This window comes from Triturus cristatus, chromosome 1_2 (assembly GCF_964204655.1).
Source record: "Triturus cristatus chromosome 1_2, aTriCri1.1, whole genome shotgun sequence".
NCBI classification, from domain to species: Eukaryota; Metazoa; Chordata; class Amphibia; order Caudata; family Salamandridae; genus Triturus; species Triturus cristatus.
The window spans coordinates 789,649,258-789,667,973 of NC_140580.1; positions in this window are offsets into that span (position 1 = coordinate 789,649,258).

An 18,716-nucleotide genomic window follows, 5' to 3' on the forward strand; every position below is an offset into this window, starting at 1 on the left:
CAAATGTTCCTCAATATAAATTGACACCCGAGATAATTGAAGGAGTAACCCCAATAATTGAGAAAATGATTAATCAAGGAATTTTGAGAGAAATAATGAGTAGTACATATAATTCACCAATTATGGGATTGAAAAAGCCTAACCGAAAGTTCATTATAGTGCAGGATTTGAGAAAGATAAACAAAATTGTTGTATCGTGCTGTCCTATTGTACCAAATCCATCTGTGATTTTGTATCAGATTCCTCATGATGCAGAATGGTACACAGTGATTGACTTAAGTCACGCTTTCTTTTCCATCCAGTTGCACCATGATAGGTAACAAATTTTTGCGTTTCGTTTTGGCGAACTTATTTTGGCTTGGTGCCGAATCCCAGAGGGGTACACGGAAAGCCCCTCGATATTTAATCAGATATTAAAAAAGTCTTTGGAAGATTTAGAAATGCCCGAAAACTCAGTGCTAGTTCAATATATCGACGACCTGCTTGTGGCGTCGAAAACTCGAGAAGCCTGTGTAATGGACACCATAGCATTGTTAAATCATTTGGCAGATGGAGGACTTAAGGTATCCCCATCGAAATTGCAATTTTGTCAGAAAGAAGTTCAATATTTAGGTCATAAAATTGAAAAAGGACTAAGAAAAATAACTACAGTCAGGATCAAGATAATAAAAGGAATGAGAGCCCCAATGACGCAAAGAGAAGTGAGAATGTTTCTTGGAATGGTTGGATAAGTAATTTTTCCCTGATCGCAAAACCTTTGGTACGCCTGACGAGAAGTGATGTGAGAGACCCTATTGACTTAAATAGGGAAGAATTAGCAGCTTTTAAGAAATTGAGAGACAGTTTGTGTGAAGCGCCGGCATTAGGAAACCCTGACTATGAAAAGGAGTTCGAGCTGTACTGCAGTGAGAGGAATGGAAAATTGATAAGACCAATTGCATATTTTTCAGCAATGTTAGACCCTTTAGCTGTAGCATTGCCAGGTTGTTTGAAAGCAGTAGCTGCTACTTGTAAGAGTCTGGAACAGAGTGAGGGAATTGTGATGGGATATCCTGTGCGAGTGTTTGTACCTCATGATGTGGCAATCCTTTTAACAAGGAGTCGTACTCAATTCATGACACATAGTCGGCTGACTAAGTATGAGAAAGTCATATTAGGTGCAACATATGTAAGCCTTGTGAGATGTCTGAATGTGAATCCTTCAACGCTATTGCCTGATGCTGAAAATGTTGAAGTCAGGGACGAAGTGTTTGTATGTATTGGATTTCTGTACCAAACCACGTCCGGATATAAAAGATGTACCTTTGTCTGAGAGTGACTTTGTGATGTTTGTAGATGGATCATGTTTGAGAACAGATGAAGGAAATCTGAGTGCAGCATATGCAGTATGCACAGTTGCAGTAGTGATGGAAGCATCTTACCTGAAGGGAGTAATATCAGCCCAGGTTGCTGAACTAGTAGCCTTAACTAGAGCATGCAAGATTGGAAATAATGTGAGAGTGACTGTGATAACTGATAGTCAGTATGATTTTGGTGTTGTGCATGACTTCGGCCAGATATGGCTGCAGAGAGGATTTCTGACTTCAAGTGGGACTCCTATAAAGAATGCTGAAGTGGTTGGAAAGTTGCTTGAGGCGATACAGCTGCCTAAACAATTGGCTGTTGTGAAGTGTGCTGCCCATGTGCAAACCGCTGATTATATTGCGGTGGGAAACAGATTTGCCAATGATATGGCGCAATATTGTGCTCGAAACCAGAACTCGGTCAACAGGGCTAAAGAGAGGGAGATGAATTCTTTACCTCTAATGCTTACTAACATTGTGGATACTTGGGAAGAAGTGAGGCAATTGCAGGAAGAAGCAGGAGATGAGGAAATGAGACAGTGGGTAAAAGCAGGATGTGCACCAAGGGAAACAGATCATGTCTGGGTTTATCGAGATGGAAGACCAGTCATGCCTGATAGCATGGTGTCTGCCATGGCACGGATGTATCATGGACAGGGACACATAGGGAGGGATGCGATGATTCGGTCCTTCAAGCAAACGTGGTACAATGCAAAATTTAGACTGGTAGCTGAGAGCCTTTGTCAAAGATGCTTTATATGTCAGCAGTTCAATCCTGGAAGAAAGACAGTGGTAAGTCTAGGAACAATAGGTCGAGAAGGAGGGCCTTTCACCAGAATGCAGATTGATTTCATTGAGATGCCGTCCTGTAATAGGTTGAGGTATGTTCTAGTAATGCTCTGCTTGTTTTCAAGGTGGGTAGAAGAATATCCCACAAGAAGGAGTGATGGAATTAGTGTAGCAACACTGCTTTTGAGGGAGTTCATCCCTAGATTTGGGTTCCCAGTTACAATTGAATCGGATAGAGGAAGCATTTCCATAATGAGATCATGAAATTGATTTGTGAAGCATTGAATGTACAACAGAAACTACATTGTGCCTATCACCCAGAGGCTTCTGGTGTGGTGGAACAAATGAATGGCACCATTAAAAACCGATTGGGAAAAATGTGTTTAGCCACAGGTTTAAAATGGTCTGATGTCTTGCCTCTGGTACTCATGACTATTAGATCAATTCCAGATAGAACCACGGGTTTGAGTCCACATGAAATTATCATGGGAAGAGCAATGCGTCATGTATTCTTACCAGTCAACAAGCTGTTGCCTATAACTGATGACTTGGTGTTGGATTACTGTAAGGGACTGGCTGACGCAGTTCATTCTGTGTTTCATCAGGTTGGAGCGGATGCCACCACCCTTGAAAAGAAGCAAGCTCATGATCTGAACCCAGGAGACTGGGTGAGAATTAAAGTACACAGAAGAAGGAACTGTCTAGTCCCACGTTGGGGAAAATCACTGCAAGTGATTTTGACTACAACAACAGCTGTGAAGTGTGCTGGGATCAATAACTGGATCCATGCCAGTCACAGATTGAGAATCCCAAATCCAGTGGATAACAAGGAAGGAGAATATTTTGACGAGTCAGAAAGTAGCTCTGAATCGGACGTTGAAGAAATAAGAACAAGAGAAAATCCTGAAAGGGAGGAAACAGAACCAAGTTTGATCGTTGCCCCAGAAAATATTCCCTTGAGAAGAAGATTACAGCTCGGACTCAGAGACAGAACAAATACCGGTATGCTCGGGAAAAGAGAAAAGCAGTGAAGAAACAATCAAGGAAGTTATTGATAAGGAGATTCCTGATGGAAAGCTGAGAGAAATTCCACCTGAAATAACAAAAGTAGATGAACAGGTGCAAGATACAGAAAGAGAGGGAAAGATTCTTGCTGAAGACCCCCGAGGAGTTGTAGGGAATTCCAACATCCAGTTGGAGGAAGGGACAATTAGTCAGCAGGAAGATTGTGTGCAAGACTCACGAGGAGGGACAGAAGTAGGGAAAATAAAAGAAGTGGTGGAAAGAACAGCGAAAGCAAAAAGCAAGTTGAAACAGAATCAGAAGAAAGTGATGAGGAAGTACCAGAAGGACGAGTCCTGAGAAAAAGAGCATGGAGAGCTGAAAAGAATAACAAAGGAAATAAATCGAAAAGACCAGCAAGAGATGAAATCTGGCCTAATAAGATAAAGAGATTAAGATATTGACTGACACGAGTGAATTCACCAAGAGCAGAGCAGGTGAATGAAGTATCAAGTCAAGAAAAGTCGAAAGATGAGAAAATAGTTACAGCAGAGGAAAACAAAAGAATGAGAAAGCCCAACCAGAAGTATAAGTCGCCGGAATGGACGTATGTGGCCCTGCCTGAAATAAAAGAAGAGGCGGATAGCCAAGAGAATCCAGAGGTGACTGTACCGGAAGTGGTTGAGGAAGACGAAGAATCGGAAATCCTGAGAGTTATCTTGTCCGATACCGGAGAAGAGACGGATGTTCAGGAAGTTCTGTATCAAGATTACGAGAGAAAAGTGAAAGACGATCAAATGCCAAACTGAATACGACAAAAATGCTGCTAATGGATAGAAAATAGAATACTGGAAAAGACATAACCGATAGAACCAAGTAGGTGCTTAGAGCCTTGGGTTAGACAAAACTAGTTGTGAAGTAGAAAGAGGCTAAGTCAAAAGACACTGATCATTTTGCGAAAATGGCAAACACAGAAAGTAGAAAAGCTAGATGTGTATTTCTAAAACGATGGTTTAAAATGTGTGGTTGTTTTACAGGATTACTAATGCTTCTATGAAGTGTATTAGCTTTGATGATTTCATTTAAGGTTACAATAAACACAATAGAAGGACATAGTGAAAATAAGACTAATATAGAAAAGATTCAGAAAGTATATCCGACTAAATTAGATAGAAATTACCTACATAAAGACAGGTCTATAAATGATTTTTCTAACAATGTGTTTTCAAAACAATGGATGTGAGAGATTGCTACATTTGTATGCAGTTACCTGCTTCTGTATCGGAGGGAGTGACCTACCATCACCTCCCAGTAACATATGCAATAACATGTAGTGTGATAGCTAGTCTGTTTTATAAAACAGGGAAATTAGAATATTATTTTACAGATGTAGATAACATATTTTCACAAATACCTGCATTAACAAATTAAATAAAGTAAAACCTGCAAAGGTGTTAGGTGAATTTTTCTTAGAAACTAAAGAACTAACATTAGAATACATATTTAGGAATAATTTGACTTGTAGCTTAAAGAAAGAAGAAAATACGTTTTTGGATATGATTGAAGAAAGGAGATTGAAAATGCAATAGAAAGCATCTGAGAGAAAGGAAGAAAAGACAGTCTGGGGTGTTGAAATGGAAAAACAATTGAAGGGAGAAGCTAGTCCAACTATGGCTTTAGATTGGCCCCAGAAAGGGAAGTTGTGTATTAGAAGGAATCAAACTGCATATGATAATTATTTTGTAGGTAACAGTGAGTGCCATGATACATACCGAATCATGGGTGGATGGGGATTTAAAGGAGGAAATGATCCAGTTTTTCCTGGGTTATATTTTATCTGCGGGAACCAGGCATATTATTGTTTGCCAGACCATTGGTATAGCACATGTTATGAAGGATTGGTTTTCCCAAAGATTTTTCATATGGGAAGAGGAGAAGATGGTGTACATAAGTTAGGTAGTCATTTAGCACGTAGAAAGAGAGAATCTTGGTCAGAAATTGTAGGAGACATATTTGGAGCATTGATACCAGCAGTGGGAATATCTGTGAATGCACACAAAATTAGAAAACTATCAACAGTAGTGGATCGCTTGTCACCAAGCACAGCTGGAGGATTTATATTGGTAAATACTGAAATGGTTGCCATGCGTGCTATGGTAATGCAAAATCGACTTGCCCTTGATATATTATTGGCAAAAGAGGGTGGAGTCTGTGGAATGCTGAAAGTTCAACATTGTTGTACTTACATTCCGGACGAAAGTAAAGATCTGCAAATCTACATAAAAAACATAACTGAATTGCATGAGGAAATTACACCACTGGAGGTTGAAAGTGTTTGGGAAAAAATTGGGAAGAAACTTTCTTCTTTTAAAGATTTCCTGATAAACTTAGGTAGTACCTTTATAGGTAGGATCTTATTTCCATTAACATGTGTGATCTTTATAGTATTAATATTAAGACTAGGATGTTTATGCCATAGAAGAAATAAAATACAGACAACGTTAAAAAGAGAAGAATTGAAAAGAAGACAGAATAAGAGACAAGAGAGGGAATTTGAAGAGATAGAATTAGAAGAGATGAAGGATAATATGTATAAAACAGCAAGAAGAGAAGAAATTGGGGAAACAGAAATGTGAACTAAACTAAAGAATTCATTTTGCTTTCATGACAAATTGATAAAAAAAAAAAACAAGTTTATGGTGTGGTGATAAAATCACCAAAGGGGGGAGTGATGGAGCGGGTAGTACAACATTTTGTATACCTCCCCCATTCTGCATTAAAATACTAATTGAATAATCTATTAAATATAATATTATTAAATGAGTTTGCATGTTTATTAATCAATATTATTAATATTCGAATTACACGCGGGTTTGCATATTGCATGGCTAAATAACCTTTATTGACTAAAATCCATACGCATACTAACAGTAGTATATGTAATAAATAGAATACTGCATGATATATGTTGCTTTGTGGTGTCTTTGTAATGCTGCCCGAGAAGAGGACCAAAAGGGTGAATATAATTGCTTAAAATGTCGCTATACGCTAGATAAATACCAGCACATAGAGGGATTACTAGGGGGTTAACAGTATGGGGTCTATTCCGATCCTGTATTTTTTTTTTCCGTACGACTCGTATCCGTAATTTTTCCCATACGAATCGTACAAGTCCCGTCCCACCCGTGAAGTACGATTCATACGGGAAAAATACATACGGATCGGCCCGATCCGTAAGAATTCGATCAGGAAAAGTTGTACGAGACGGACCCGGACACTTTTCCGTACGAATCCGAAAAATACAGTCCGACCTTACAAGTACGATCCGGACCGGTTTTCCGATTTAAGATTCATACGGAAAACGTCCCGTACATGGGGAATGACTTTACCCGCTACAAAGCAAACTTTGTACGACTCGTATCCCGGGAAAAGTAGTTCCCGGGGTGCGAGCCGTACAGGGGTATAAGTCGTACAGGCCCCCCCATGCATATGTACGCACCTTACAACAACATCGCGTATGTACGGTGCGTACCCCAACGTCGCGTATGTACGCACCTCACAACAACATCATCGCGTATGTACGGTGCGTACCCCAACATCGCGTATGTACGCACCCCACAACAACATCATCGCGTATGTACGGTGCGCACCCCAACATCGCACATGTACGCACCTCACAACAACATCATCGCGTATGTACGGTGCGTACCCCAACATCGCGTATGTACGCATCCCACAACAACATCATCGCGTATGTACAGTGCGTACCCCAACATCGCGTATGTACGCACCTCACAACAACATCATCGCGTATGTACACACCTTACAACATCATCGCGTATGTACGGTGCGTACCCCAACATCGCGTATGTACGCACCTCACAACAACATTGCGTATGTACACACCTTACAACAACATCATTGAGTATGTACGGTGCGTACCCCAACATCGCGTATGTACGGTGCGTACGCAAACATCGCGTATGTACACTCCTCACAACAACATCGCGTATGTACACACCTTACAACAACATCATCGCGTATGTACGGTGCGTACCCCAACATCGCACATGTACGCACCTCACAACAACATCGCGTATGTACACACCTTACAACAACATCATCGCGTATGTACGGTGTGTACCCCAACATCGCGTGTGTACGCACCTCACAACAACATCGCGTATGTACGCACCGTACATAGGCTATGTAAAACAGCACAAGGAGGGTCTATTCGACTCGCACAACACCACAAAACACGTCTACAGTGCACAAAACATGGAAATGACTGACCTGGCCACATCCAAACAGGCAAAAAGCGGGCCAAACTCACAACCACCCCTTATAACACACCCACCAAAAATTCAAACTGGGACCCACCCACAAATGGACCAATAAAAAGGGCCCACACACACAAACCATGAGCCTTTGCAACAGACTCACTGCAGCTAGAGAGCACACACCAACAACTGCACCCATCCACCTTAACATATACACCTTCACACAACCTCCTTCACACATACCCCCCTCTTCACATTCAGACCCACAACTTCACATTCAGACCCACACACCCACAACCATCCACACCCTCACCCCACACCATGCCCACAGACAAGAATCCAAAGTTCACAAGGGAGGAGCTTGAGATCCTTGTCAATGGAGTCATCAGAGTTGAGCCACAGCTGTTTGGAACATTGGTCAGACAGTCCAGCATAGCCGAAAAATCACGCCTGTGGCTGAGGATTGTCGATAGGGTGAATGCTGTTGCACCCATCAGAAGGACCAGGACTGAATGCCAAGCCAGGTGGTTTGATCTGCGGAGGGCAGTCGAGCGAAAAATGAATGATGACTACGCCCAGAGTAACATCACTGGAGGTGGTGGGCTCCGCAGACCAGTACATTTCCATCCCTGGGAGGATAAGGTGATGGCCCTGCTTCCGCCGGTGGGAGTACATGGACTTCAAGGAGTTCCAGAGCCTGGTGAGTACACAAACAACTTATGTAACATGGGGGTAATGGCATCCACACCCCAACTACACAAAATGCACGCAACTACCTCCAAACACTCACTGGCCAGAACCATAGTCACAAACAATGCCAATGCCACTAACATGTGTATGCCCATTGAGAAAGCAAGGCCATGCTATGTCCCATGCTACACGAAGCACTAACCCAAGAATGGATATCCGGTATGCTGGGAGGGTGGGTGTCACAAAACGCATTGTTGAACTCCAAATCAGACACAATTGCCCTCATCCCATATGGCCCAGGTACATACCCATGCACCATGCTCAATGCACAGGGACTGTGAAAGTACTGACAAGATAGCTGACACTGGGCCCTGGTGTAGGCAGCACAAGGCCCTCCTGTGACCAGTGCAAACACAAACACCAAGACAACAAGGTCAGATATCTAGGACAGGAACTCACACTCACTGTCATGGCAGCATGCTCCATGGGGGGACAGCTACATCACCTGGGGGCCCCAGTGCCAAATCACACTACAGCCACCAGCAGGCCCTGTCACACACACCCCTTACACAAGCAGACACCCCCGGGACAGGCAATGGATTTACCCACTGTCACAATGGACATGTAACACAACAAGACCAATACATAGCCGAAGAAGCATTGAAGCCAACAATCAACAAGTCAAAGACTCAGGAACACATATCAATCTGTCCCCCGCAACATACCCATCCACAAGTGAACATTGAGGAGAATGCTAGGCACATACAACTACCTGGAGGAACAGTGCCAACTAGAATATGTATGAAACATGGATGTTGCATGAAACAGCATTAACATTGACTGTCTCTCACACACAGGGCAACGTGAGGAATCTCCCCCCAACAATGGGGGTGAAGAATCACAGTTCCAGGCTCAGGAGGAACCTGATCCCACCGGCAGCGACACCTCTCAACACTCCGCGGATGACCCCGACCGACCTGGACCCTCTGCTGTCCAAGCCCCTGCAGCACCTGGTTCAGGAACATCTGTGCCAACCACCACCCCCATTCCTGCCACATCCCATGAGACACCGAGGAGCCCTGCCCGCAGTGAACAACTGAGCCAGTCTGACCAGGAGGGACAAGGTTCGCCGGGCACCCAGGAGGAGGCAGACAACACCACCACTGCCATTCCTCAGGGGTCCCGTAGACCCGATGTGCCCACAACGACAGGCCAGGCTGGTGTGGGCAGGGGTGGTGGGAGTGGAGGCAGGCGGAGGCAAGAACCTGACCAGCCAGCTGAAGAGACTGGTATCTATGCAATCAGATGCCCATGCCCACTGATTTATATAGGACAAACGACCCAAAAAGTGAAGAACAGAATTCTTCAGCATTTAAGTAGAGTAAAATGCAGGACACAAGGAGCTCCCCTTGTGGAACACTACACTAGGTTGGGTCATACTCATGAACAAATCGAATGGTGGGTCATTGAAAAAATTGTTGTACATCAGAGAGGCGGCAATGTTGTTGGCTCCCTTAACTATAAGGAATGACGCTGGATACACGTCCTTGAGGCGGTTAATCATGGCCTCAATGATCATGAGGAGACTTATATTCAAATGAGTAAGTTGTAAGTGTATACCATTTATGCTGTGGTTCTATGATTAGTTGGAACTGTAATAAGGCTACTGAATATGTATATCTGATATGAATATTCCATCTATAATCTGTCCCTGTACTTGAGCCTTGCCTAAATACAGCTGTGTGCTTGTCTTTAATCCAACAATTGATATGTTCAAGCTATAGCCAATGCTATTTAATATGGCTATTATTACCATTGTGAACATCTAAGACTCTTTGTCATTATAGCATGATAGCGTGATATGCCTTCATAACAGATTCATTACACCATACTAATATATTCGTGTAAGCATGGATTGATCTTGATTGATAACGTTTTCGTTATCACTACCCTAAATTCCATCAATATATCAGGATGTCTTATGCGAGCAAGGCCTGGATGTTCCCTGTGTCGTTCATGCTCCACTTTAAAGGTTTTCCCTTTTGGTTTAGGCCTACACCCTCTTATTGTGGTTAGCCTCGACATGCTGTTTGTAATTGAGATTGTGATTTAACATTACTATGTGTCATTTTGAGTCGAAACACCTTCCGTCGTACTTTTCTACATGATTAGGGTACTCATATATTTGCATAAATGTCGCTGCCCTTACGTATAACACTTTAGAGATTCGTCTCACTATGCATCCTTTCTGTGAATAACTCTATGTTTGGTCATTTATTGAAAAGAAATGACGATGTAACACTTTACGGCCTTCCTCTCCTTATTCATGTGAACACTTTTCTGTAGGCTGTGTTCCATGCGGGCCGTTAGTGTTCTACAATTATCACTTCGCCCGTTTATATTCACAATGTAAGTTACACACCCTTTAGCCACCGCTCGGATTTTTGAGATTTTGTAGTTATTATTTCAGGGCTATGGTGATACCGAATCCAGCTCGTGTTTTACAAGTAGTTCCTGTCGGTTACGTGCGCACTGACTACAATCCATGTCTTGCTTTCTAAGTAGCTGTCGTCTAATTCCCGCGCGTGTGCATAAAAGCAGCTGATTACGTTTCCCGCGTTTGGCCATTGTTTGTCCGGCTTGTGTGGAATCGGAAGCACATTCATTGCGCTCCAAGTAAGTAATGGACCATGTGGATTTATATGTAGGCCTTAAATGTACGCTTCGGACTAATTGGGGTTGTTCAAGCTTTTTGTTTAGATAACTTCAGATTTGCTAGTAGTCCGGGTCCCGTAAGCACGAGGCGATTGAATCCAGATTAGTTTTCGAATAGTTTCTTTGTTTGTATGCCTACTGTATATAAAATAGCGGTATGAATTTTCCCGCACTGCTATGATTTGCTTAGTAAGTTTGAATTTGATAGTACCATCAGTATTAACGACAATGGCACATATATTCATATTCAAGGGGCAATATAGACGCTTGCACCAGCCCGTCCGTGGGAATTTAACTATAAATAAATAGGAATTCGGTATGGATGTCCGTCCCAAGACATTATTCAGAGATTGTGGTAAGGCTTCGCGAAAGTGACACCTACATTAATCAATTCAACCGTTGGTTATCTCTTGCTTGTCAGGTCATTAACGAATGTAAAGATTCAATATGACCATTTATGGTCTGTTCCGTTTATAGATTTCGGTGATCGCCTTGACGGCACCGTCCCCCGTGCAGGGATTAAACACATCTCAAGGTATGTGACTGATATTGTTGATTCACGATACTGGCAATGAATACATAGTAGATCATACACGAGGGTGAATTTCCATTATTTATTACAGAATATATATTGATCTGACGGAATGAGAATTTGATTGACTTCACCGTATGCGACACAAGGATAAATGATCTTTTCCTAGTCCTCAGGTGAGCATTAGCCCTACACTCACTTTAGAAAAAGTATAAATACACACACATAGTTTTTGATTATACGTTTTGTAATTGCAGGCTGACATATATATTATTGTCCTGATGAAGACCCGTCATTGATGCGTATAAATCTACACGTCATCTTAGGGACGAAACGTCGACGTTACCTGTCTGATTGATCCATGCAATTCCACCATTGAAATATTGAAGGATATATGTTGTGGTGTTATATGCTATTGATTTTGGATCATCCATGTTTAAAGTATATTTTTGTCCAATGTACATATATGTAGTTTTTGATGTCAATTCTGTGTTGATTGTTATGTCATTATGCACTGTTGGTCACTGAATATGTTGTGATTTAATTTATTGGTTTTTTGGTCAGTCCTGTATTGTAATAATATTTATGTGTATTCAAATACAGCGAAAAAGAAAATCATCTTTTTGTGTTTCTCAAATTAATGGTTTTTATATGTGTGTGTGTATAATTGTGATTAAGTACACTTTTTTCAATAGTCTTTGAACACATGTAGTGTCGTTTAAACTAAGTTTATTCCCAACAGAACCAATATTTCTGCTCCATGTACTCACCCAGGTTCTGAGGGTTACTGGGTTACCCCATTAATTCTAATGGTTATCTAGTGCAGGTCTTCACCTGCGAGGGTTCTTTGTCATTTATTGATTCCTCTTAGAATAATATAGTATGTCAGAAAAAGAAACGCTGTCTTATAGTGAGGACTATATTAATAAATTAATACAAGAACAGGCAGAATTCGATTACCTAGGCACTGGCCTAACTCCAATTGACACCACATTGAATGATAAACTTTCAAGACTGGAGAGATTAGAGAAGAAACTTATACGCACACGTTTGCATGGCCATTTGCTGACGAAATATCTGCAAGCAAATATTATACCGGAGGGATTACAAGTACGTAACGAACCAGCAATCTTTATCGATTTGCCTAAATTCCGTGAGGGGTTCAGCTTTGTGGCTAACAACTGCTCCCGACACTGGATGGTGTTGGGGGTAGAAACTGCACTGGAATATGTGAAGAAATTGATACAAGAAATAGCAGACCTTAAAAAAGAGATCTTGGAGGATAGAGGACTGAAGAACGCAAAGGAGGCACTGGAAAGAGCTGAGAAGGCTACAGCGGAGTTCAATACCACGACATTGAACAAAAAACTGGAGAAATTGGCTAAAGATATCAGGTGATATGATAAGAAGACTACATATCCCTACACTTGCGACGATTACTATATCCAGGACGCCCAGGGATACTTCACTAATCGCAATAGACAAAACACGAGAAGATTTGCCACTTTTTCAAATTCTTCCTTTGGTAGTGGATCAGACAACGAATCGGAGCAGCCTAGTACAAGCTCAGACCTGCGTACTTATCCTCCAGGACCACGCATTCAACCACAAGAATCTAGCTATCAACAGGGACCGACATATCAGTCACATTCTACATACCAAGACAACTTTGGCCCTTCTACTTCATCGTCTTTTTTAGGGGAACCTACATGGACCAATCGGGATCAGAACTGGAGGAGACCACCGAGATGGAACCAAGGGAAGAGCAATCAACGTGGCAACACGAGAGTTCGTTTTCAAACGCAGCCACCTCAGAACCATGGTGAAATTCGAACCAGACGACAGACGTATCGTTGGTAACCCCTACATCGACTAATATGTTCACCAATGAGGTGCAAATGGGACCACTATGTTCCGGTAATCAGAAAGACCCCATATTGAATATCTCAAAATATACATTGAGCAAGGCTGAACACGATGTTTTGGCACGGGGGTTGTCCTTTGTACCTACCACCATACCTAATTTGTTTAATATCAAATTGGAATTACAGCAATTTTTCAGAGAAATTCGTCTGAAGCACTACTTCCTGAAGAAAGGTGACTATAATAAGAAGATAGCGGCAACGGACTTCCGTCCAGCATCTACATTTACACCAGCCGCGTACCTAATGAACGAAAAAATCACAGCTTATGAAAAAATTGTTGTAAGCGAGGTCATGAATTTATTGGGTAATACGAAATACATCAGACACAACATCACAAAAGAGGAAAGACTCGCTCTCCATTCACTGAATGAAAACAAGTCTATTGTGATCAAGACTGCTGACAAGGGGGGAGCTGTGGTGGTGCAAAATACAGAGGACTACGTGAATGAGATTAACCAACAACTCAGCTGTACGACCAGCTATGCTCGGATCCCTGGTGAATGAATGAATGAATGAAAGGATTTTTATAGAGCGCTTCTGCTGCCCACGGGCGTCCAGGCGCTAATAGTGGGAAGAGACTCTGAGGAGGGACCAAGAGAGGACAAAGAAGGATTAGAAACAGGAGATAGAAGGAAATTAGTTTCTGAATAAAAATGTTTTCAGTTCTTTGCGGAAGTGAGGAAGGATGGGGTTCGATCTAAGTGAGAGGGGAAGGGAGTTCCAGAGTCTGGCAGCGTTCAAAGAAAAGGACCTACCACCTGCTCTTGCTTTTTTGATTCTTGGAACTACGGCGAGAAATGCCTTGGTGGAGCGAAGAGTTTTACCGGGACAGTAAGGGGAGAGAAGAGAATGGTTGATCTCCGGGCTCGCTATGTGAAATGCTTGGTGCGATATGCATAAGGCTTTGAACTTTATTCTCTCTCTGACTGGGAGCCAGTGGAGAGATCTGATCCCTGCCTTGATTGATTTTCTGCGAGGGATCTGGAGAAGGGTGCGGGCAGCACAGTTCTGTGTTCTTTGCAGTTTGTCCAGCACATACTCTGGTGCTCCTAAATATAGAGCATTGTTAAAATCCAATCTAGATTGTACAAGGCCCTGGATAACAACCTGCTTAGCTTCAAAAGGTAATATTGGCAGGATTTTTTTCAACATTCGAATAATCCCGAAGCAGGTTGCAGCTGTTTTCGTTTGCCTGAGTGTTTAGTGTAAGTTTGTTATCTAACCATACTCTTAGGCTTTTTATGTCTTCTTTCGGAGTTGGCATTGGTCCTAAGCTTACGGGCCATAGCAGGTCATTGGTAGAAGGAGGAGAGGGGCCGAGAATCATTATCTCGGTTTTATCGCCGTTGAGTTTTAAGGATGAGTTCGTCATCCAACTTTTAACCTCCTCCATACATGCTGCCAGATTGGATTGAGAAAACACGCTGCCTTTCTGTGTCAGGGAGACCACCAGCTGAGTGTCGTCCGCATATGATATGATCTTAATACCATGTTTTTGGACGACCCCCGCCAGTGGTCTCATGTACACATTAAATAGCGTGGGACTCAATGAGGAGCCCTGGGGCACGCCGCAGTTTAGGTGTCGGCTTGTGGAGTAAGAATCGCCATCAAAGACCTGAAAAGTTCTATTGCTGAGAAATGAACTCAGCCAGTCAAGGGCGTTTCCTGAAATGCCAAGATCGGAGAGTCGGGATAACAAGGTTTTATGACAAACTGTGTCAAAAGCTGCGCTTAGATCGAGGAGGACCACTGCCACTGTCCCTCCTCGATCCATGATCCTCCTAGCTTCTTCCGTAACGGCTAACAACGCTGTTTCTGTGCCGTGTCTAGGGCGAAACCCAGTTTGGGTGGCGTCCAGTAGAAGATTCTCCTCGAGATAGTTGGTGACATGGCGGTTGACGAACTTCTCCAAAATTTTACTTGCCCACGGTAGCAGGGAGATTGGACGGTAATTGTTAGGGTCTAATGGATTGAGAATCGTTTTTTTTAACAGTGCTTTTACCATTGCGTGTTTCCAGGCGGGAGGTACCATCCCTGATGAAATGGAGCTTTTGAGTAAATCCAAGAGGGTAGGAAGAATGATTGCATTGGCCATATTCATCATTTTAGGGGGTGCAGGATCAAGGGGAGAACCGGATTTTACCTGAAGAGCGAGAGATGTAAGCGATTCCAGATCTAATGATGGACATTCATTCAGGTGAGCTAGCTTGGAGTGTTCGGTGGCATTTGTAGGATGTGATGTAACAGCTTCTGAGCTAGGGGTTATGAATGAAGAGTATATTATATTTATTTTTTGAAAGAAAAACTCAGCTAATTCATTGCAGCGGGAGGTAGAAGCATTAGTTGTGATTGTAGGTAAGGGAATTTTGGAAAGAGTTTTGACTACCTGATAAATTTCTTTAGGTTTAGATCTGGCTGTCATGATTTTCTCATTGTAATAGATAGATTGAGCAGAGATTATTTCTGTTTTGTAAACTCTAATATTTTCTCTGTATCTTTCTTTATCAATGAGAGCGTATCCCAGGCGCCACTTTCTCTCCATTTTTCTACGCTGTCCTTTTAATTCCCTGAGTTTGTCCGAGTACCAAGGGGCGGTTTCTCGGGCTCTTTTTAGCTTTGTTTTTCTTACGGGGAGGAAGGAGTCAATAGAGTCCTCTAACCATTTGTTAAAACTTATGCTATTTTGTACAGGGTTTTCGGAGAGGGTAGGTTTGGATTTAGAGAGAAGGCTAAGCCATAACTCTGGAGAGAGTTTCGACCAATTCCTCATATTCCGTGTAATGGGATGGGGGGGCAGCGGAGCTTTACATGTAGACCAGTTAAGGTGGATTAAGTGATGATCCGTCCATGGTAGAGGAGTGACGGACCCAACTGTTAGGGTGGAGCAGTTGGTAAAGACTGGGTCAAGCAAGTGACCTTTGTCATGAGTAGGTGATTTTATCAATTGTCGTAATTGAATCGCGGCTAAACTGGAAACAAGCTCGTTGGCAATGCAGTCGGTGCTAACATCAAAATGGATATTAAAGTCGCCCAGCAGCGAAAAATTCGAAGAGGACATGGCTGTGTCTGCAGCAAACGAGGGAAAAGTGATTCGGTGGGCCTGGCGGTCGGTATATAAGAGCCCCTGTTAAACTGTCGTTAGGAGTGAACTTAAGACAAAAAGACAAGCTTTCACACTCCGAGATTGAATCAGAAGTGCAGTAGCATTGAAAAATAGACTTATGGTTAATGGCGAGGCCTCCTCCTTTCCCGCATGTACGATCCCGGCGTTTGATTTGGTAGCCCGATGGCAAGGTTTGAATTACGTCTGGGTCACAGTCTGGGGTTAACCAGGTCTCGGTTAGAAAGAGAGCATCCGGAGAGAGTTCGTCTAGAAGGAGCGAGATTTCTACTTGGTGACCCTACTAAGGAGATCGCTAAGCTGATCAGAGACCTCACGAACCGAGGGATGGAGGAGGGATCTCTTTCAGAACCTGAATGTAAGTTCCTCAATAAAATTAATCCGAAGATTCCTACAATTTATACCATTCCCAAAATACACAAGAATCTACAAAAACCTCCGGGAAGACCAATCGTATCCGGATGTGGATCAGTGTTGGAGCCCCTAAATCAATACCTTGATAGTTTTTTACAGCCTTTTGTGCAGGAAACTAGATCGTATCTCCGCGATACGATGCACACCATTCAGTTGTTTGAAGATCAACCCTTCGATAAATCCACACAACTATTCGTTACACTGGATGTGTGCTCACTATATACGAGTATCCCACAAAAAGAAGCAATTGAAGTCATCAGCAATGTATTGGACACACGTCCGAAACCACACTGGATTCCTACAGAATTTTTGGTGCAACTGCTACAGATTGCATTGACGAAAAATTATTTCATCTTTCAGAATGCCTTCTACCTCCAATGCAGAGGTGTAGCAATGGGCGCTGGATTCGCGCCTAGTCTAGCGAATCTGTTTATGGATCATTTTGAGGATAAAAACATCTACTCAGATCAGAACCCATACATCAAAAATATATCAGCTTGGAAGCGATATATTGACGACATTGTCATGCTGTGGGCAGGTACTGTGAATCAATTGATGTCGTTCTTGACTTGGCTTAACTCTTGTAGTACTGACATCCAATTCACCGTAACTCACAACAAGGATTAAATCCGTTCTTAGATTTGACATTGGAGGAAGAGAATGGCAAAATAGTAATGAATCTATACAATAAACCTACTGATAGGAACACCTTATTACAATACCATTCACATCACCACAGGAACCTCAGGGATAACCTTCCGTATGGACAATTCTTGCGCTTACGTCGCAATTGCAGCAGAAGAGGTGACTACTTCAAGGAAACCAACATCCTCATTGCCAAACTAAGGGAGAGAGGATACCCAAAGGGACTCCTCAATAGAGCCAGAAAAAGAGCCTGGTATAGAACAAGGGAAACTTTGCTTGAGATACAACCAAAGAATCAAGAAATGGAGAAGCTGGTATGTGTTACCACCTTTAACACCCGTAGCAATGAGATAAAAAGGGTGATCAGAAAGTATTGGAATTTAGTTGGTTCCGAAATCAACATGCCCGAACCACCTTTATTTGCATTTAAACGTGCTAAGAATGTCAAAGATCATGTGGTGTCTTCATATTTACAACCACCTTCCCAACCTGACATTAGATCACAACTCAGTTTACCACCGATAACTGGTCATCATAGATGTAGCCACTGTAAAGCATGCCGATATACGATATCTGGAAATAGCTTTGTCCATCGGGGTAAAACTTATGGCCTTGATCAATTTGCAAATTGCAATAGCCAAAATGTCATCTATGCAATCAGATGCCCATGTCCACTGATTTATGTAGGACAAACGACCCAAAAAGTGAAGAACAGAATTCTTCAGCATTTAAGTAGAGTAAAATGCAGGACACAAGGAGCTCCGCTTGTGGAACACTACACTAGGTTGGGTCATACTCATGAACAAATCGAATGGTGGGTCATTGAAAAAATTGTTGTACATCAGAGAGGCGGCAATGTTGTTGGCTCCCTTAACTATAAGGAATGTCGCTGGATACACGTCCTTGAGGCAGTTAATCATGGCCTCAATGAACATGAGGAGACTTATATTCAAATGAGTAAGTTGTAAGTGTATACCATTTATGCTGTGGTTCTATGATTAGTTGGAACTGTAATAAGGCTACTGAATATGTATATCTGATATGAATATTCCATCTATAATCTGTCCCTGTACTTGAGCCTTGCCTAAATACAGCTGTGTGCTTGTCTTTAATCCAACAATTGATATGTTCAAGGTATAGCCAATGCTATTTAATATGGCTATTATTACCATTGTGAATGTTGGAAAACCACTCCCACACTAGAAGGGGTGGTGGTGGTCTTCCGGACACACTGTGGTAGCTTGGCTCGAGTGGTCAGGA